The sequence below is a fragment of the Manis javanica genome, chromosome 13, assembly GCF_040802235.1.
Source record: "Manis javanica isolate MJ-LG chromosome 13, MJ_LKY, whole genome shotgun sequence".
NCBI classification, from domain to species: Eukaryota; Metazoa; Chordata; class Mammalia; order Pholidota; family Manidae; genus Manis; species Manis javanica.
The window spans coordinates 63,938,037-63,959,611 of NC_133168.1; the positions used below are offsets into that span (position 1 = coordinate 63,938,037).

Here is a 21,575-nt window from a genome sequence, read left to right on the forward strand (position 1 = left end):
ACTCCACTTCAAAGAGTGCCGCCCAAGTAGGTTTGATTAAGGATTCCCCTTTCATTACATAGTCCTGAAAGTTAATTCCATTTCTTAACTAATATATGGGATCAAAATGTAGCATTAAGTAAACACAAACTTTCAGGTAGTTTAAATTTAAATGGTATTTTTAAAATATTATTACTATTGCTTTTTAGAACCAGTGATGCCAGGTTTCTGCAATATAAGCGTAGGAATTTTCAAAACAAATCACTAATTATTTATTTGCTGTGCACAAGGCACTTCTTATTTCAGTGGTGCCATCTTAGTGGGATGTACAGCAGAGGTACAATGAAAGCATCTTGGCTAGTGAACAAGCCCAACTGTATATTTCCATCCTGTCTCATCGTCATGTCTTCTAAAATATGCCAATCCTCTGTGATTACAGCAAATCAATAATCAGAAGACTGATTCTCCTGATGATGGTAGTCTTGATATGTGGCTGAAGCTTGAATCATCCCTTAAATCATGCTTATATAATTGTAGTAGAAATGAGTAAACTTTTCCTTTTTTTTTGTATTTTAATAGCATCTGTCTTTTAAAAATAGTTGCAAAGGAATATGTGTCCAATGCAGATAACTTAAGAAAATGCAATAGTTACCTGTAATCCAGCACTGATGCATAATAATAATTTCCATTTCGCTGTTAACTATTTTTTTCATTTGTTTATATACTGTTTTACAAAAATAGCATCATAGTCTTATATCCTGTATTTTAGTACTTGGTACTATATTGTGAATATCCTCTTTTATCAGTAGGCATTTTCCGTAACCCTTTCAATGACTAAATATGTAACAGAATTTGCATAACTCGTTACTTAAAGAACATTTACATTTCTTTAAACTGTCCCTTTTGTAAATTATGCTGGTGGAATATATTTAACTTTGATTCCATCTTAATTATTTACTTAGGAAAGCTCCCTAAAACCAGTAGGTCAAAGTGTATGGCCATTTTAAAGGCCTAGGAAATCTGTGTTCAAACTGTCCTTTAAAAGTCTATTTCAATTCACTTATTCCTCAGCAAAGTTTGATAGTGGGCAATGCTGCTACCATAACCAGCTCTAAGCATTGTGAATCTCTTCTTTCCACCCATTTGATACATGAAAAGAGAATCTCACTGCTGTTTCAGTTTGCACTACTTCTTTATTATTAATAATCTTTAACATTGTTTCATAAATCTGAGGCATTTTAAAAATCACCTCTATGAATTGCCTGTTCACACCTTTTGTTTTTTAAGATATTTAGAAAACTTTCTTTTCCTTGTAGATTTGTTGTCCATTTGTTCAACACTATCCAACATCTTTTCCCATCTTTGTAATTTGCCTTTTAATTCTATTAATCTTCTACTGTTGAGGTACAGAAATTTTTATTTTGGCTTATCACATCTCCTTTGTTTTCCTTTATAATTTCCAAATTTTCTGTTTAGAAAAAAAAGCCCTTTCTGAACCCAAGATATTTGTTCACACTTTCTCATGGTTCTTTTATACTTTTATTTGCATTTAATTTTTAAGTTCATTTTGTTTGTTTTGGTATATAGTAGAAAAAAAAGTGCTCCCTACTCTCTTTTGCATCAGAGTGCACACAGAAAATTATTCTTTTCGTGGCACTCTGGGGTAGGCAGATGAGGCTGCTCATGGACAATTATTAACTACCCTTGTCACTGAGGGGATCACACCCCAGCTCATCTGTAACCCATTCCCATTGGCGTGGTGGGTATAAGGCAAGTAAAAACTCGACCTTTTAAAAAATAATTCACCAGTCATTCAAGTGATTGAATAATTCATTCTTTCCCCCACTCATTTTCAACATTATTCTCATTCTATACTAAAAACTTCTTTAGTTGGATCTTTCTCTGGTGTTTCCAGTTTCATTGACCTTAGTACCCATCCTGACCCTTATAATATACTGTTTCACACTTTGTAGCTTTGTAACATGTTCAAATCTTTGGCAAAGCAAGTTCCATCTTACAATTTTCTTTCAAAAATGGCAACTCTAATCTGTTGATCCTTCCAAATGAACTTTAGAAAACTTCCAATGAACTTAGAAAACTCCTCAAAAATTCAAATGCTTGAAGGGGATCAAATTAAATGCAGACATCGATCTGGAGAGCACTGACTTTGCACAATATTTTGTTTTACAATTTGGAAGACATTTATTCACATCATCTTTGTTACTCTCAGTGAGGGTTAGTACTTTTCTCCATAGAGGCATACACTTCTTTTTAAGGTCATTCCTATGGATTTCCTACTTTTGTTGCTATTTTTACTGGTCTCTTTCCCCCTTTATATTTTCTAGATGGTTATTATTGGCACAAAGGACACTACCAGCATTTTATTTGTATACAGTCACCAGACCATAAAATTTGGTCCATCTGCTTTGCTGTATTCCATCTGTAAGGACACTAATATGGAGGAAAGTACTGTCCTCTGATAAGTTTTATCAGAATATAAACTCAGTATAATTTCACATTGAGTGGCTCCTTCTTTTGTAGAAATATATTTGTATAAATGGGATTCCAGAACCACAGAATATTCTCTTCATTTTTTCAAGTTGATTTTAGCCTTTAGATTTCAAAATGTTACTAAGATACAGTCTTAAAAAAAAGGTATGTAGGCTAAAATATTTGGTATAGTTATTTACAATTTACAGGCATTTCAATTTTTTAAAAAATAAATCTCACTGCTTGCTCAATTTTTTCTAATTATTTCCACACTCAGTGTCACCAATGGTGTCTGTGATGGCAATGGAGAGATATAATTAGAGCATAATGAGTGACTTTTATAAGCAAATATCCTTTTCCTGCAGTGGTATAAAAAGTTAAAAGATGAAAGATTTTGATGAAACATTTCAAAGGATAAAATCAAATCCTTAAAGCAGGGAACAAGTGATTCTAAGTGATTCCTTCTTCCAAAACTGTGCCTACAGAAAGAGGTTGAGAAGGTCGTGAAGTACACCATCTTGCAGAGGGCTGAATGCTTTTCAGGTTTCAGACAATACATTTTAGAGAAGGGGAGAGAAATCAGCAGATTGCTGACTTTTCTTGGGACTAGAATGAACAGATTTTTAAACCAGTTACACATAGCTACGTCAGGTGCCTGAAAACTGCTCTTGGGCTTTATTGAATTGCTGGTTGATACACAGGAACTAAATTAGGTCTGTAATTTCAGATGCTCTTTTTTAATGACTCATTTTTCTGTCAATAAAATTGACAACAGAGACCAGTACAGTTTCTTTGCCCACCACTGATCTGCCCTGTTGAGTCATGTGACACAGTGGAGTGTTGCCAGATAAAGGCTGTCACTCCCTACCAGCCTTTTCATGGAAATAAGATTACAGAAATGCAGCCTTCACAAACCAGGGGACATTTTTTCAGCAGACATGGAAGACAGCAGCAATCATTCACCAGAAGGTCTCACATGGGACGGTTTCATTGATAGTGAAGATTTTATTTGTGGATTAAAAGATGAAGTATGGCAAAAGCTATATCTTTGGTATGGGGCTTCTTACTGACCTCAGAACCTCCTAGAAGATTTGGATAGTTTATCTCTTCTCTACTAGAGAAGAATCTTTAAGATGACATAGAGAAGTTAGGTTTAACCGTGAATTAAAGTCACATAAAGAAACTGCAAAATATATTCATCAAAGGGAAAAACCTAATAATCTTTTGTAATCCTTTTCAAAGGAAAAGGGAAAGAATAACCCTCAGCTTTATCCTGACATTTTCCCTCATTGATGCCGGTGCATTCATTTATTGCTTAATGTTCCCAGATAGACTGTACTCATGAATATTTTGACATTTAAAGAAAGATAACGAAGGGACAAATATATAAGCTTGCCAAAGGATTCACATACTGATATGCAGAAAAAAGCCACCTTGGTGATAATACACTTCATAAAACATATCCCTCCACTCTTAGCAGAGAAAATGGAGAGGCCCAGAGAAAACTACGAGGTCAAGTACAATGTGACCATTTAAATCACTATGATATGAACATATTTTAAGTGTTAAACATTACTACATTTTAATTTAATTTTATTGACAATTAAAGTATGTTAGTCAAGGATGCTTTAAAACTGATGTTAGCTGTTCAAGAAATAAAAGTGACTTTAAAAACTTTAAGATGCTCATTCCCATGAAAAATAAGAAAGATGAAAAATAAAATAGAGGTAATATTTTTCATGGATTAAATTGATAAGGATTTTTTACATAGTAGGCTCATTGTCCACAAGGTGTAGAAACTGACATTCTCAACCTTTGTTGTTGTGAATATAAGTTGGTAGAAGTTCTATAGAGAACAATTGGGCCATATCTATTAAAAATACAGATGTACCCTAAGGTTTTACCCAGTTAAGTTCTAATTTTAAGAAATGATTCTACTGATGTACTCCCACTCCTACAAAATGTCTTTGAACAAAGATACTAATTGAGCATTGCTGGCAATACCAAGAATCAAAACAAATAAAATGGAAAAAAACTTAAGCATATATCTGTAGAGGGCTATAAAATACATGTTTTTAACTGATGCATGATGAAATACAGCATCTCAGAAGGATAAGGCAGACAGCTATGTAAACATTCATATGGTGCAAGTTTAATTACAAAACCGAAGTGCAGAATAATGTGCAAAATTTAGTTATATTTCCATATATACATGCTTCTCAGTGCATTAATTGGCTCCAGAGGTATACATAAAAAAACAACAAAAGTGGTTACATATGGGGATCAAAATGGGGAAACTTTTAAGTTTATATCATGCATATATGTTACCCAGAGGAAAAAAATGTGTATATATAATTAATAAAATAAGTAAAGAGGGAGAAAAAGAAAATGAAAGAATATAATAATAATTCTCTGTGTACAGTCAAATCCACATGATAAGTAAAGTGCTTACTATGTGAAAGGCAATAAACCTTTACTGATAATTACTCTCTGTTTTTATAGGATTTTAGAGTCTGAAAGCATTTTCCCAGAGTTGGTGCCAAAAGATGCATATTCCAAAACTTGCATCCATGCTGAGTCATTGCCTGACTGTGAGAAAGTCATTTTATCTTTTTATACTTTATATCTTACTCTTTGCACAATGACTCTAAGAATTCTATCCTCTTTTCAAATCAAATGTACTGTTGAAAAATAAAACACAGAATTGAACTATATATATATATATATATATATATATATGTAAATTGTTCTAAAAATTGTTTCTTTAGGATCCTTAAAGGAAGAGCAGAATATTTTAATACTAACGCTGTCAATTTGAAGAATTACTTTCTTTAACCATTTGTTTCTCTTCTATTTTCTCTAATTTGAGTTGATAATTTTGGCTACTTCATTTGAGTTTTTTTGTCAGGCTTCAAAGACAGCATTATTTTTTAGCTCCTGCTGCCAATGCAGTGAGTTAATCAACCTTTTAACGATCGTCTGTCTAATCCGTGCTATCCCCGTGTGCCTGCCTGGCCCTCCCTGAGTTACCCCGGGCACACGGTCTGCCTGGAGCTCTGCCCTATTTTCCTTTCAGATTCTCACCAAGCCAGGCTCTCTCTCAGCCTGTTGTTATTTCTGCCAAGGCTAGGAGCTGCTGCCAGCTCTGATTAGATTCTAATTCTCACTACAAGCAAACTATAGAATGTGCTTCTATAATAAAATTTAGTCTGAAATAGACTGTGTGCTAAAGGTCAAACTAAGATGGCCTTTAGCTTTCCCCCAGAATCTAAATTGATATTCTAATTCATGAATCTCCTCTTTTATATTTCTTTGTAGGATGGCATAACCTTAGTGGAAAAGAATTCTGATAATCTACCCACTGTCTTTTAGTGACTTTACTTGGAATGGGTTAGGTTCTGAGAGTCTGAAATCTTGCTACTTTAAAATTAGTAATCAAGGTCACTGTGTCTCTTTGTCAGAGCCTCCTCTGACCTCTCTTCCCTCTATCCTACTCACTGGGGTCCTCCCTCCTTTGGTTAATTTATAGTGTTCATACTCTTGGGTTGGTCCTTGTCCCACTTCTGTAACACTAGTACACCAGGGGAGTTGGGCAGCTTTTGGGGGCATTGATTTACAAGAGGTCACCAAGATCACACCGAGTTCCCAGAGGTTATGGTAGAAGTGGCTCTCAATTAACAGGCCTTTATTAAGTTACCTATTATGTAGCCTCACATAGTGTATAATATATTGGGAAGATGAGACATGGACACATGAACAGGCTATGCAAAGCAGCAAATGATGAATACCAAATAAACGGTACATAAGTGAAAATATCTTGCAAATACATAATCAGATAGCAATCATGTTCAACTGGGGTAAGCATGGAAGACTTCTTGGACAATATCCTTCGAGTTTTAAAGGATGGGAAGGATTTAGGGCATTGAAGTGGGGGAAGAGAAGGCATAAACCAAAGAAGACAAGTAGTAAAGTATAAAATGGGTCTGGGTGCAGCTAGCACACATATGCTGGTGTGAGCGCAGGTGTTCGGGAATGTAGATTGTAACTCTTGCCATACCCAGGGACTTCTCCTTTGGGAACTGCCCAGCCCCTGAACCCCCTGCCTTTTTTTCTTTAATTGTAAGGATGAACAATTGCTGGTTAAACTAGATTTGGGCAAGTGACACAAAAGCAACCCAATCAATTACCACTATGGTATCCTGGCAGGACAACCTCTGCCCAGAAGAGGTGAGTGTTTAGCTAAGTTCTCTATACCAGCTACCTTAGGAATTTGAATATTAGCCATGTGAAAGCAAAGGGAAGCAAAGACAACATGAGAGGGATACCTTATAGAACATGACCCCTCATCCAGTCCCTTTAGGTCTTGAGTCTCTCTTCTTTGCATCCACAAGAGGCCAGGGATCCCAGGGGTTCCTATGTGACATGGGTAGGTTAAGGGTTATGGGTCAGGGCCCTGGATGTTAGGCTCTTACCCATGGCCTAGGAATTTGTAGAAACATCCACAACACCTCATCTCCCTCACACCCATGGCCAGAAAAAAATGTGAGAGTGGGCTAACATCGGGAAGACAGAGACAGCACAGAAGTCTTGCTGTCTCAATATTCTTACAGGTTTACAAACTGCAGGATTTAATCTGTTCATAAATAGCCTTACCTAGAGAAGGTACACGTCTCTCTGTCTTCATTTAGAGAGACAATATAGCATCAGGGTTAAAAGTCCAAAAATCTGGCACCTGAGTGTTTGAAACTGAATCCCAGCTTCCCCACTTATTAGCTATTTAATCAAAGGCAAGTTATTTAGCTTTCTGTGCCTCAAGTTCCACACCTGAGAACAATGAGGAGGATGGTAACACTTGTACCTACCTCATCAGGTTGTTAAAAGAATTAAATAAAGGGCTTAGAACAGGGAGTGGCACAACTAGGAACTATGTAAGATTGCTAAGTACACATAGCATCTTTTCATTTCCGAAGATCCCATGTAAGTACAGTGGGTACAATATATTGCACAGATTTGTTCTCCAGCCTGTGAATTTCCCTATGGACTTGTATCAAACACCAGCAGTCAGTTTCATGATGAATATATGATATGATGGCATAAGGAGTCCTGTTTGGTAGCTTTCTAGTAGAATATAATAAAAGGGTAAATTTTTTAAAAGGATGTTAGAATTTCTTCCTTCCCCCTATGCTAAGCAGCAAGGGAAGAAAATTCTGGGATCTTGCACTGAGAGTGCGAACCCCATAGAGGGGCAGCAGTTCCACGGAGTCACAGCAGTCCCTGCTTCTTCTCTTTGTTCAAACTTCAGCGGTTGTGCCACGCAGCACATTTGAGTTGAGGGAGAACATTACGCAGGACTCAATTCTTTCTTTGCCAGGAGATGGCAAGTGCAGCGATATAGAGGTTACATCAATGAGGCCTTTTAAAATAAATCACTTGTTATTTGGAATTCTCTAAAACAAAATAACTACAGCAGTACCCAAAATTCATGTCTCAGCAAGCTGACAATCACTGCCCTGACATTGGCTCTGTCCCCAACCCAGAATGGGAGGCCACAGGCAGGATGCTTGGAGACCTGCCACTCTGGGAAGAAAGAGGACCTGAGCACAAACGCAACAATCAGCAGTTTTCCAGTGATGGCTGGGCTGTCATGATCTCAACAGGGCCGTTGTTAATGTTAGTCGGGTTTCCAAACTCATCCAGTACCCTGGAGTCTCTCTTTTCCAGGTCCGTCTTTCCTTCCAGGTCCCCAGTGGGATTCAGCCTTTAGATCCATGGCAGCCTTCATTTGTTCCCACACATCTAATGTCTGGCAAAGCCTTACTTCTTGAGCACATGCCCCAGCTGTGCTCTCAAAACATCCACTGTCTCCGTCTTAACATTGCTGATCAAAGCAAGATCTTCTTTCCCTGAATCTGCTCTATCTTAAAAACCTCCTTCCTCTTCTGGTTGGAATTCCCCAGAATCTTTTTTAAAACACTTGAACAGATTTCAACTTCCCAAGTATCACTCTGTCCCAGTATTTCCTTTCTTAGAATTCTACAGTTGCTCTTTATCACTTCCCAATTCCCATTAAAATCTAAAACTGTGGGCCTTGTTGCCGTCTAGCTACTGGGCCTCCCATCCTCCTCCATTTTATCCTGACCCTGACTGCCTGTTTCCTACCACCCTGCTGCCATCGGAGAGCTTTAGGTGCCATCCTGCTTCTCATACCTCAGCACGCATGCGACAGCTTTGGTTTGAATACACTTGTATCCATTGCTCACCCAACAATGTCTTTAAAAAATCTTCACTATGATGATGGCTTTCACTAAAAACTGGCTTATATTCATTTTCACAAACAGTAAGTCATTTTTCTTCTCCCTTCTCAATTCCTGAGAACTCCACCATTATAAACACAGAGGATGGTGGAGAAGATGATGGTCGTGGTACCTTGGATGAATAAAATACCACAACTGACATTTGGGCAGAAGTTTGCATAACAATTTCCACACACACACTATCTTATATTGCTGTTGTTATTATTACTATTATTGTTACCTAGTGAGCAGAAACTCTGTCCTAAGCTCTGCCTCACAGCTTCCTATATTTTACATAGTGCTTCATATACATGAAGTGAAGGAAAGCTAGATGGATGAAATGACTTTTCATTGTATGACTTTAGAAATAATTTCCCCATGAGTGTCCTCCTTTTCTCTGGCTTTACAAGTTGGGATGATAAATAATTTGCCACTCCTTTCTCTGCACCAGGAGAACTCTGAGGATTAATGATAGAATTATGAAAATGACTCATTTTATAAAGTCACCAAGAAAGAAGAAGTGGAGTTCCAGAGAATGGCCCAAGAGGCAGACAGACTGAACATAATACTCCTGTTTCCTTTCTGTATCTGTTCCAGCTTTAGGATGTGAAATAAGTGCAGCAAGAAAAAAAATATCCCCAAACCCTGGAGCCTTTATCCTGAAAGTGAAGACACATGCTGGCCACTAGTTAAACTGACCAGTAAGTTTGGCAGAAATATCTTCCAACGGTATATAATTAACTGTGCACATAATTCAGGCCCTGGAGGCAACTTCCAAATAAATGTTCATCATTTCCATAGGCATTAAAATCTATTGCCCTGGAGAGAACCACTCTAAGAAAAGATAATCTTGGCTTTGCATTACTAAATCAGCACTCTGAAACAAAATGTTTGCCCTATTTTGGTATTTTTTAAAAAAACGTTAATATTCTGGGCATAGTTTTTTTCTAAACTACTGATTTATTCCTCTTAATTCTGCAAAAATATTTAACATGCAACACCACAGGATATCCCTTTGGAGAGCAAAACAACCTGGCAGAACTGCCAATTATTGCCACTCCTGGCATTTTGACAACACTCTACCTATTTTGTGCTTTATGCTTTTTCAGAAAACACTTTTTTTTCCCCCTAGAGCAATGTAACTAGACCCTAGGTATATTTAAATAACCATAATGAGGGTTTGTCATAGTGAACTAACCTAGAAGAGGAAAAAGGAAGAAAGAGGAAAAGGTAATCGATACAAAATGAGCATAGACATTGTGCCTATGTGATGTGAGGTATTTTGCTCTAAATTATTTACATAATAAACATTTTTTGGAAAATATGAAATAGTACAATAAACACTTATACTCTTCACCTGTGTTCACTAATTGTTAATATTTTGCCCCTTTGTGTGAGCTCTCTCTATATCTGTATAATACATGTAATAGACATATAAAGGTAGAGAAAGATATAGAGAGAAATATGTGTATGCATGTGTGTGTACAGCGAGAGTCTCATTTATGTGTATATGGACACACACATACATGCATTATATATATGTGCATATATAGGTATATATGGCTATATATACATATATATATAGTACAATTTAAAATAAGTTATAGACTTCATGACACTACAACTCTAAATACTTCAATATGCATCTCCCCAAAACAAGGATACTCTTCTACAGAATCTTTGTACCATTATCACTGTCATGGTAATATTAAGTCTGATTCTTGGATATGTCTCAGTTGTAAAGATCACCTGTAAGTTCCCAATTGTAAAAACACAATTTCCCTTACCATCAGAAAGTAATTTAGGGAGGGGTGCTGCTTCGAGAATGTAAGTCGTCTTCAACAGAATACTTTCACCGAAGGATTTTAGCATCCAATGGTGATCCTGAATTGATTATTGCAAAAATGCTATTCCTATTTTACTAATGATGAAACCAAGTTGTACCTTCTTCCTCCTAGCTGGCTAGTGTGGGGTGAAACTAGGCTTGAAATCTACACAGGGTGTCCTGTTCATAATCAGTTGCCATTTGGGGTCCTGCTGCTGCATTAAAATCATGATAAGATTAGTCCCAATCCCAATACCACAGCCCAGAGAAAACCCTTGTCTTTCTTAATGTTCCTGTAACCTCCTCTGGGATTTGTATTCTCATGGATACTACTGGTTCCAGCCTCCTGGCCCAGTGAATCCATGTTTCCTGTTCTGTGCTAGCCCAGCATCTTGTCTGATTTCTTGCATAAAAGAGCTTCTGTGTTGCAGGCAGAGCACTGAAGGTTTGTCAAGATGTTACAGGAAAGCGGAGGATTTAATCTGCCTTGTAACTCCAGGGGGAAAATTTCTCTTCCAGCCCAGGGCAAATTACCTTTGAAACCAAAATCACTCAAAGGGAGAAATAAAGTGGGAGAAACCTGTTTATGGTTTACAAGCAATCGTCCACTTCTACTTACTCATGTCTCTAGCAACCCAGCTGCAAAAAGGGACCCCACCCAGCCTCTCCCGTCCAGATATGCCCTTGCTCCCCCTTGTAATCACCTACTGATATGGAGATTGACTGCTCTCCACCTCTTGGAAGCACCTATTGATAGGGGGATGTACAAAGGCCAGCCAAGAGATTCTGCAAATATTGCAATTGTACCTACATGCCTCTTCCCCAAAACCTAGAATTAAACATCAGACATTTCTATTCTTTAAAGTCATTTGTTTCACCTCCATGTTCCCAGTTTCACCCACCCTAGCTTCTCTGTATCTGTCCTGTGAGGGACTCAAAGATTAATTTCCTCACATATTTTTATGGAAATAATCCAGCACTCCCCCAACCTTACAGTAAACTCCACTGTGCCTTCCTCCTTAGGTGTATTCAGACTCGGACAAAGCTCGGATTAAGCTTTTGACTCTCCCTGCTCTTTCTCAGTCATTCTGAAGACTGGAGGAGGTAGGAGTAGAATTCTTGTTACACACTTTCTTAGGAAAATCAACCAATCTGTAGGGCCCCAAAATAAAGTCAGAGCCTAACTTATATGCCTTTAAGTCACTGGAGGTAAAACATGAACTGGAACGGGTCATCAGGATGGTAAGGGGTTGACCAGTAGAAATGATGGAAGAGTTGGGTTTTGGATTTTTGGTAACTGGTTCAGTATTATACATGGAGTTATTCCTCCCTGTGAAGAAAGTGATCCTTACACCTATATAAAAAAAAAGAGAGCGAGAGAGAGAAAGGGGCATATTTTATAGAGATACTAAAGAGTAAATATAGATATTTGGGAAGCAGTATCAACCTAAGTGAATTGTTTTCTGCTTTTGAAAGAATCAAGGCAGGGTCTTGTAGGAAGAGAGAGGCATCAAATAATGTCCCCAAGCCAGACCAAAATCTCAACCATGACCTGATTTAACATTAGAGAAAAGAAAGCCATTCAAATGACAGAAGAATTTGCAATAGTTGCCTTAACTTTATAAACAATTTTTAAATGCTTTATGAGGTCAGTCATTTTTCAAGCACATTTTTAAATCACAAAGACTATAATACAGGGGGAAAAAATCAGAGTTCTAACTTCTATGCATGCTTTAAAATTTGTGTACACATCTAAGGAAATTATTATGGGTATTATATATTAATACATTTTATTCAAATGATATTGCTAAACTGTCCCCCAAACAGGACTCATTCTCCAAATAACCAACTTTCTCAAAGCAACCACTTAACCCCAGCGTTTTCTTTTATTCCATCCAACTTTGGGGCATCAGACTATGAAGCAGCCAACTCATTTCCCATATGACCTTTTACTGCTTGAAATCGAGATCAACATGTTGAATTCCATATTCTGTTTTGAAATTGAAGAGAAAATTAAAGATTTCCCAATAGGCTACTCTGTCAGCTCATCACAGGACAACAAATACAACTTAGGAAAAGAGACAAGGTCCATCTTTCTGTCTGTAAAACCCTGAAAGATGCCACTTTGAGATGACTTCACTTTGCTTTCCTGCAGCCTGTCTATGCCCACTGTCCACTTCTCCTCTACCAGCTCTCATATCTGGTTTTTTTTTTTCATCCAAACATGACTGTTCCTGGTTTTGAAAGAGTTTTCTGTCCCATGCATAAGCCTGTGCCAGAGTAAATAACACGTTTGCCACCACTATGTCTTTCTGCTGACACCATCTCAGGAGAAATAACTCAGATAAGAGCTCTTCCTGAGAGGAAAAGGAAGAAAAGCCAAGGAGAATTAAACTAAATGTAAGGAACCCATCTTTTAAGATTCTTCCCCATGATCAGGATGAACTATTTCTCCCCCCAGTGCCCTTCCTCATCCAATCATTGTTATAATCCCTTGTGGACAGACCTGCTCTATTTTTATCTATGTCCAGCTTCCAGAGACCATGTGGACTATCAGGAAAGGCAGAATGAGTGTGTAACAAAATCCAGAGTCAGTCAGAGGCACAACCATGCAAGACCAGGAGGGGAAGATGTAAGGAAGGGTCAATGTTTTGAAGGGGAATTTCAGAAAAGGAAGGACGCACAGGCAGAGCCGGCATGAAGTTGGAGCGATGCTGGTTCGCCATCAGCAACAAAATCCAAATGGTTCTAGGGAACCATAGGCAAACCGTTTTTGTTCTTAAGTTTATATTTTCTTGTTAGGAGTAAAAAATAAAACATATTATGAGCATCTTAAAAATTTCAAAGGAATCAATTAACTTGATAAAGAGATCCAGTTTCTTTTAGTACACTTAGTTATCAAATTATGATTGCTATGAAGTAATACATAATAGTTCATAATTTTTTAACACTTGCTATGAGGTATAGGCATTATTTAAGTGTCTCACTTGGATTACTACCATTTTATAGATGAGGAAAACAAAACTTAAAAGAATTTGCCCAAGTAGCAAGTGGTGGAACCGTACCCCCTCCAAAATCTACTCAAGACCCTACATTCTGAAACTGGATTAGACAACACGGAAAAACCCCAAACAATAACTGCATGCATGGAGGATCAAGAGTCACACCATCTTGGTATCCTATCTGTGGCTCTAACCAGATCCTCCAAAATCAACTTCTGGGTAATTTCACCAGTACCAGGTTTAGGCAAACCAAATAAAAATGTCAAAAGAAAAGAAAATCACCGAGAAAGGGTAATGGAGTCATACTGGTCCCAGGAAGCTAGGGAGCTAGGAAGCTAGGCAGCTGTTCTCCCTCCCACGGCCGTGCACGTATTTGACGAAAAGACACTCACATGCCGGGCAGGGGAAAGAATGATGACAGGTGGTTCACTTGTGACACAGAGCAGTGCAAACAAACCTGCCTGCTAGAGAAAATGCTGACTTTGAGAAAGGGCCATTTTTGATGTAGTAAGAGAAGGGGGAGCTCTGAGGGAAGTAAAGCCACCTCTGTCCCCCTGAGGGAAGGACATGGGGGACCTTGGTGCTGTCTGCAAGTAGCCAAGAGTCCGGCATTATAACTGGAGCCTTAAAGTGGAAATGCACATGGGGCTCTTAATTGTTTACAGATTCCTGCATGATTTAAGCCATCTGGCATAAGTACACACGAGCAATACCTTCCAGTCAAACCGGCAAACATTTTCTCTCTCTGTTTTCTCGCAGTCAGCAGTTCATCTTTATTATTTCAGCTAGCTCAGTGTTCAGAAATGGGATGTTGGGGAACCCAGGCCTTTCGCCTGGCATTCATTCCTGTGCCTACCCAATAACAGAAATAACGCAGCACTCCTCAGGAGCCTACTGCAGATAAATTACCTAATGTCTACAAGATAATGAAGATTAAAATGGTGCACGTACAATTTCATGAATAATTAACACATTAGCTCATATATGTCATTACTCCAAACATACACATTAAAGCTTATTGATTATAAAACCCGTGGCATTTTACTAGATGATGGTTCAATTTAAATGGAGTCCCTTTTGAAAAATTATCGACTAGGTCTAAATAAGATTTCTAAGTAACTTTAATATCTCAAACTGTTAACCATATTTATTTAGGATCCCATTTTATATAGTCACTCATTATCTGCCAAGTCAGTCTGAGCATTCCGCAAAAAGGTTTCAAATAGGACCAGAGCTTTATTTTTCAACCTAGCCAGTAATGGCCCATTCATTATAATTTTTGTTTTCAGAAAATTGGGAAACATATTAAGAAAGAAAGAAATAGACCAGGTTTATAGAGTCTTACCCCCTCATCCTAAGTCCTCCTGTCTCTGTGATTTACCCTATCTATGGTAGGATCCACCTGTTATGCTCTTTCCCAGCTAAGCTCAGGGTCTGCTTGCCCCTCCAATTTACTGCCTAATGCATCCAATTCAAATACCTGGACCCAGGATGAATCTTTTTTATTTTACTTTGAGGTTTACATGATCAGTCAATTTGTGGTCATGGATTCTAGAATAACCACATCTAAGTAACATCTCCACATTTTTACCTGGGACCTCCAAACAGCATGATGTCTGCATTCAAATCCCCATGTGCATCAATCAAAGGGCGTGGGCACTGTGACTGCCCCTTGGTTCTACTGACTCTGGGACGTACTGCATTCTCACCACTTTAGGCATTCTCAGTGCTCACCTCAAACCTTCCCTTCAAGCTTCTCCAGTTGTTTTTTAGTGTGAAAACTGTAAATCTGTGTGACATGTCTCTTGGCACTTTCACTGGATGAACTTCTTCATTAGAACACATTTTAAACTAGTCTGTTTTCTGTGGCTGCTACTTGGGCACTTTATCGTTCTGAGAGGCAGAGACACAGAGGAGAAAGCACATGAGAAAGAAGCTCAAGCAACTCATTTCTGAACAAAATCCTAAAATAAGCAAGCTTTCCAAATGTGCATAAAATTCCTACTGCATCTGTATGTCCAACACGCAGTCTCCAGTGGCATGTTTTGCTTATGCCTCGTACAAATTGGCTCCAGAACTTGCACCCTCCCTCCAGTAATAGTGACAATGGCAGTGTCGTGGGGCAGAGCAGGGGTCCTTGTAGAAAGGGAAAAAGAATGCCTGTGGCGGGTAACCAGAGGGTGTGCCTCTTAGACACTGCTGCCAGCTGTTGTCAAAGGCAGGGCTGAGTTTGGGGTACTGGAGGTGAAGGTGACGGAAACAAGGTGACAACTATTTATAGGGGATTCATGGAGGAGCAAACGCTTTCTAAACAAAGTCTTTAGCTGAGAAGGAAGGATCGTTTGGGAGAGATGTTTCTTCATCCTGGTGTTGAATGGACTTATGAAAACAGAAATTCTTAACTTGGGTTCTGTGGAACCCCTGAGAGTTCAGGTGGGAATTCTGCAGTTGATACAAAATCAGAAGGTGTGTGTGTATGAGGAAGGAGACTATTTTAAGAGTAGGATGCTTACATGTTACTGGAGTCTTAAGGGATGAAACATTTATAAAACTGAGTAAAAAATTACAAACTTAGAGAGACCCAAAGAGAGATATTCTGAATTACCATATGGAGATATAGTACCTAGGTGTTTTATAGAGGTATGACAAGTGGTGACCAAGGTAAATCAAAGACTCTATTTATATACTGTTATCATTTATTATTATCATGATCATTTATTATTATTATTTATGCCACTTTTTATTATGCACAAACACAGTGAATATGGGGCCCCTCATGGAAGACAGAATACAGGCACTAGGATTAACAGTACTCTGGGATCCCAGGGACTCACATAAACCTTTTAAGCCTCTTTCAGACTCTAAAATAAGGATTAGATCTGATGATACTTCAAGTGACATTGAACTCTAAATTTCTATAGCAAAACCTTTTTTTGTATGATAATTTAATTTTTGTTCTCAAATATACATTAAATACAAATAAAATAAAAACACAAGGAAAATAAACATAATTCTTCTAAAACATCATAAAAAATTAGGACACTTTGAAGTCAAAAACCGGTTTGACATATTTACAGGATTAGGCCCAAAGCACTACTTGGCTTATGATTTAGTGAGTCATTTTAAAGGGAATTGTATTTTTTCAGATTGCCTAATTTACTAATAACTAGGCTAGCAGTGATTTTTAAACTTAGCCTGCATCAGAATCACCTTGGGGATTTATTAAATACAGAATTTTTTGTCTCCACTCCCAGAACTTCTGGTTCAGTTTGTTGTTTATATAGAGCCTGAGAATTTGAATTTCTAGTGTTCCTAGATGACACTCATGCTCTTGGACCAGGGACAACAGTCTACCTCCCCCTACATGACCTCTCCCTACTCTACCTCCCCCTGTACCACCTCCCCCTACACCACCTCCCCCCTACACCACCTCCCTCTACTCTACCACCCCCTACACCACCTCCCCCATGCACCACCTACCCCCTGCACTACCTCCCCCTACACCACCTCCCCCTACTCTAACTCCCCACTGCACTGCCTCCCCCTACACGACCTTCCCTTTACACCACCTCCCCCTATACCACCTCCCCGCTATACCACCTCCCCCCTTACACCACCTCCCCCTATACTACCTTCCCCCTTACACCACCTCCCTCCTTACACTACCTCCTCCTATACCACCTCCCCCCTACACCACCTCCCCCTACACCACCTCCCTCTACAACACCTCCCCCTACACCACCTCCCCCTACACCACCTACCCCTACACCACCTCCCCCCTTTCACCACCTACCCCTACACCACCTCCCTCTACAACACCTCCCCCTACACCACCTACCCCTACACCACCTCCCCCCTATACCACCTCCTCCTATACCACCTCCCCCTACACCAACTCCCCCTATATCACCTCCCCCCTACACCACCTCCCCCTGCACCACCTCCCCCTGTACCACCTCCCCCCTACACCACCTCCCCCTACTCTACCTCCCCCCTGCACCACCTCCCCTCTGCACCACCTGCCCCTTGTACCCCTCCCCACTATTCCAACTCCACCTTATACTACTTCCACAGTAGAAGGTTGTCTGGACCTACGAATAGCCTGTTTGACAGTCACAGAAGAGCCATAGCTCTCTTTTGTTTTTTTATCTCTGTAAAGCAGATACATGATGTTCAGAAATTCATAATTCTCACATAACACCTTGTTCCTTATATCCAGGTATGGATTCATTCTCTGCTAACTTATCAGATTCATTGACTCATTTTGACCTCTGGGTAGCAGTAGCTCTAACCACTCCCATTTCCTCAAAGAGAAGACAGGAATCCTGTGGTGTTTAAGTTAAAATAAAAAAAAGGGTCAACACCACTACTGAGCCTTAGATCTTGACCAGGCAACTGCAGAAGCCAACACTCAATGTCACGGTTTAGGAGGCATGAAATGAACAGCGTCTGGGGAATACCGGGGGACAGACGACAGCACGCGCTCCATGTCATGTATTCGCCAACTGCTCATTACAACTCACTCAAAATAAATTGGGATTTTTTGGTTGTTACCCTGAGCTTGAATATAATATTATCTTAATACCTCTTATTTAGTTTCACAGCATATGCTACTGCTTCTGAGGAGAAGCCGGAAGTGTAGCACGTGAGCACAGAAGACTGAAGGCCCGATGGAGCCCCAGGTCCGCTGCGTCCTTGCTGTGTGACCCTCGGAGCTCCCACTTCCTTGTCAGTAAAGTGGGGACTAAGATTGCCGTGAGTCCTGGGGAGCATTTGCAGTGCCCCTCCCTGCCAATTCCCTGTCCACCAGTCCTCATTTACTGTGTGCCCTTCATTTACCCACTTTCAAAGGTCCCGATACGCACAGAACTGCTTGGATGATGCATGAAAGTAAATCTGTCAACTTGTAGAGAGTACATAAACTCCAATCTCCAAATATTCTTAAGTGAAAACCATCATATTTAAATTTTTAGACACACTGCTGAAAGTCTGCATAAAACACCTTGTAAATTTTCAATCAGTAAATATGGCTACAGCACCTACCCAATTATCCAGCAGGCATTCGTTGAGCCCATTATGTCTAAGGGATTATAAAAGACCCCAAAGAGCAGGCGTTACCTGATCAGCAGCTTCAATATCACCTGCAAACTTATTAGAAATAGAGATCCTTGGGCTCCTCCTGGGGGCTACTGCATCAAACACGCAGGAGTGGCGCCCAGTAATCTGTGTTTTAATGAGCCCTCTAGGTAATTCTGATACTTGATAAGGTTTGAGAACCACTGCCTTAGGAAATTCGAGAAAGTATTTAGCCAATGGTAATGCAGTGGTGATTAGACAAGAGCTCAACTAGCTGCCATACAAGGCAGTATGTAGCACTGACTGTGACCGAGCTTGGGAGTTCCATGAAGGGGTGGGGAGCTTCAGGTTGGAGTATTAATAGATAATTCATGGAGAGGGTACAGTACAGTGATGAGTAAAGGTTCTTAAAATGCAGAGCAATGGGGAGGGCAAAGCAAGCTGCAGGCACAGTCTGAGGAAAGCTTTGGAGAGAAGTTATTGATTCATTCAGAGAAGCTTGGGGTGATGAGCCGGGAGAGGCAGGAAGGTACTCCTTCTTGAAGAATCCAGAACACTGTGCCAGCAGTTTACTCCTGAGGTGGCTGGAAGCCACTGCAGGCTTTTGAGGAGGAAAGTTACTCAATCTGAGCTGTGTTTTAGTAAAATAACTCCGGAAGCAAGGAGAGGGATTTGGCATACAACGGTTTAGAGGCATGTAATGATGTGTTATAGCTCTTCTATAAGCAACTCCGAGTTCTAATTTAAGATAGTCAATGTTGCTTAAAAAAATTGCAGCATTAAGATAAGGACTGAATGCTTTGTTTAAATGAGTAATGCTGTTGGTCTCATTGTATTCTGATAGACACCATACATACATCGTTACATAACTAAATCATTTGGTTTAATTAATGAATGCCTATTTGAATGTTTTTTTTCTGTGTTACAAAACAAATGAAATTTGATAGTGTGTCTTCTGAAACTTTCCCGTTGAGCAAAAATATGCTTTTAAGTCAGTGGTCTTGTGCTTCTGTGTCATCCTAACTTCCTCTTTTCTGGTAAAAGAACCCAGCCTTCCCTGTTTATCAGTCCATCTGGCATATTTGTCAGTTCCTTCCACCCTTCATGACATGGGTCCTGTTCAGAATTTCCCTACCATGTAGAGCATGCATGCTTTTCCAAGTAGTTCATTCCTGTGGGTAAATTACACTATTTCCAGAATCTCTCTCCTGGTCTTAGTGCACCTCCATATCCATAGGTGATTACAAAGGGTGGTAGAAGAGCAAGACAGTACCTGGACATGAGAGTTTGGTGGGGCCTTCGGAGCCAGTCAAGAGACATGGGCGAGGAGGAGTAGACGACTGCTTGTAGGCAATAAGTGGGTTTTTCCCACTTTATTTCTTCCTTTCACTGATTTCATCTTCAAAGGTTTATTTGCTCCGGGCTGGAAACACATACTCCCCCCAATGCCCCTATCCCTGCCCCTGACCAGAGTTACAATTCCACAAAGCATGGGCAGGTCAACCATGACCTCGATTCTTCTTTGTGAGGATATTGACCCATCCCAACCCCCAAACGTCATTGTTCAGCTGGGAAAAATCTACGTAACTTGGTGGGATCAGTCATTTCAGTGACATTTCATTAACAAGTATCAATCTTGATCATTAAATTAATAATGGAGAAGATACACCTTAGCTATTATAATTCAGTGATGTGTATTTTATTCTCAGCATTTAAAAGGACAATAGTATGTAATCTGTTCAGTAAATACAAAGGAGAAAGACTGCAACTTTAGCCATGGAGTTCAAGCACAATAACTCATATATAACCATATATGCTGACTAAGTTTTATGTTTCTGTTTCAGATGTAGAGAATAGAACATATCAGACTGTCCAGAAAGTAGATGTTAGGATTTATTCCTGTGAAATCAATGAGAGGCATTGTTTGGCTTCCGAAATAAAATTTTCAAATTGTTTTCAAGTTAAATTTTGCCTTAGAGTCAGAGAACTTTAACCAGCACTCTGGGCTACAGTGGCAACGATTCCACTTCACACTAAAGACGTTAGAGCATCAAAAAGGGAAGGAAGTTGCTTAAATTCATGTATCACATGAGTGGAATCTCATGCAAGAATTCAAACTGAGTTTCAGGGATGGAGGACAGATGAATAGGCAGAGTTCAGGGGGTTTTTAGGGCAGCAAAACTACTCCATATGATATTATAATGATGGGTATATATCATCACACATCTCAACCCCACAGAATGTACACCACCAAGCATGAGCCCTTAGGTAAACTATGGACTTTGGGTGATTATGATGTGTCAATGTGGGTTCATCCTTGCTAAAAATGTGCCCTTCTGGTGAATGATACTGATCATGGGGGAGGCCTAAAACTGGTGTACATCCTTTGAAAAAAACAAAACTGACTCTCTCTTTCCCTAGGATGGAGCTGGAGCTGACTGGACCATAGAGGTCCATGAGGATGGAGCAGTGACTTGAGGAAATTCAAATTAGAGAAGGGAACAGAGAATTCTGCAGGAAGTCAAAGCCTAATGAAGTTACCAAGATTGGATTTTAGAGTTATGCATTGATATGTAAAAACATGAATGTTAATACTAATTAATAAGTTCCAACACTGTATACTCTTGGCACATGGTAGAACAAACAATGGATGAGAAGCACCGAGAAGTACCCATTATGACCTTGAAAATGAGAAATATGTGATCACCTCTATTGTATAAAACCACAAATGAAGCCATCGTGGATCACAGCAGATAGATAAAAGTCATCTAAAAGACCTAGAGTGATTCGAGGCCCTCAAGACTGGACAGCAACTTGATATGCACTTTATATCATACATTAAAAAAATGGCTCAGTATCAACATGGGTGACCTATAATGAAATCAGGGAAAAGGGAACCAAATTTTAGAG

The 21,575-nt window shown here is 39.3% G+C and overlaps 2 long non-coding RNA genes across 7 annotated transcripts in view; one reads left to right on the plus strand and one right to left on the minus strand.

Annotated features, from left to right (window-relative positions):
* Positions 1-21,575, minus strand: part of LOC108402963 (uncharacterized) — a 261,901-nt gene that overhangs the window by 25,776 nt on the left and 214,550 nt on the right. The gene's annotated exons all lie outside the window — the stretch shown is intronic.
* LOC140845499 (uncharacterized) lies at positions 9,320-21,507 on the plus strand. Its single transcript, XR_012124307.1, has 4 exons — positions 9,320-9,463; positions 11,611-11,691; positions 18,186-18,344; positions 21,087-21,507. It is a non-coding gene; the product is annotated as an uncharacterized lncRNA (long non-coding RNA).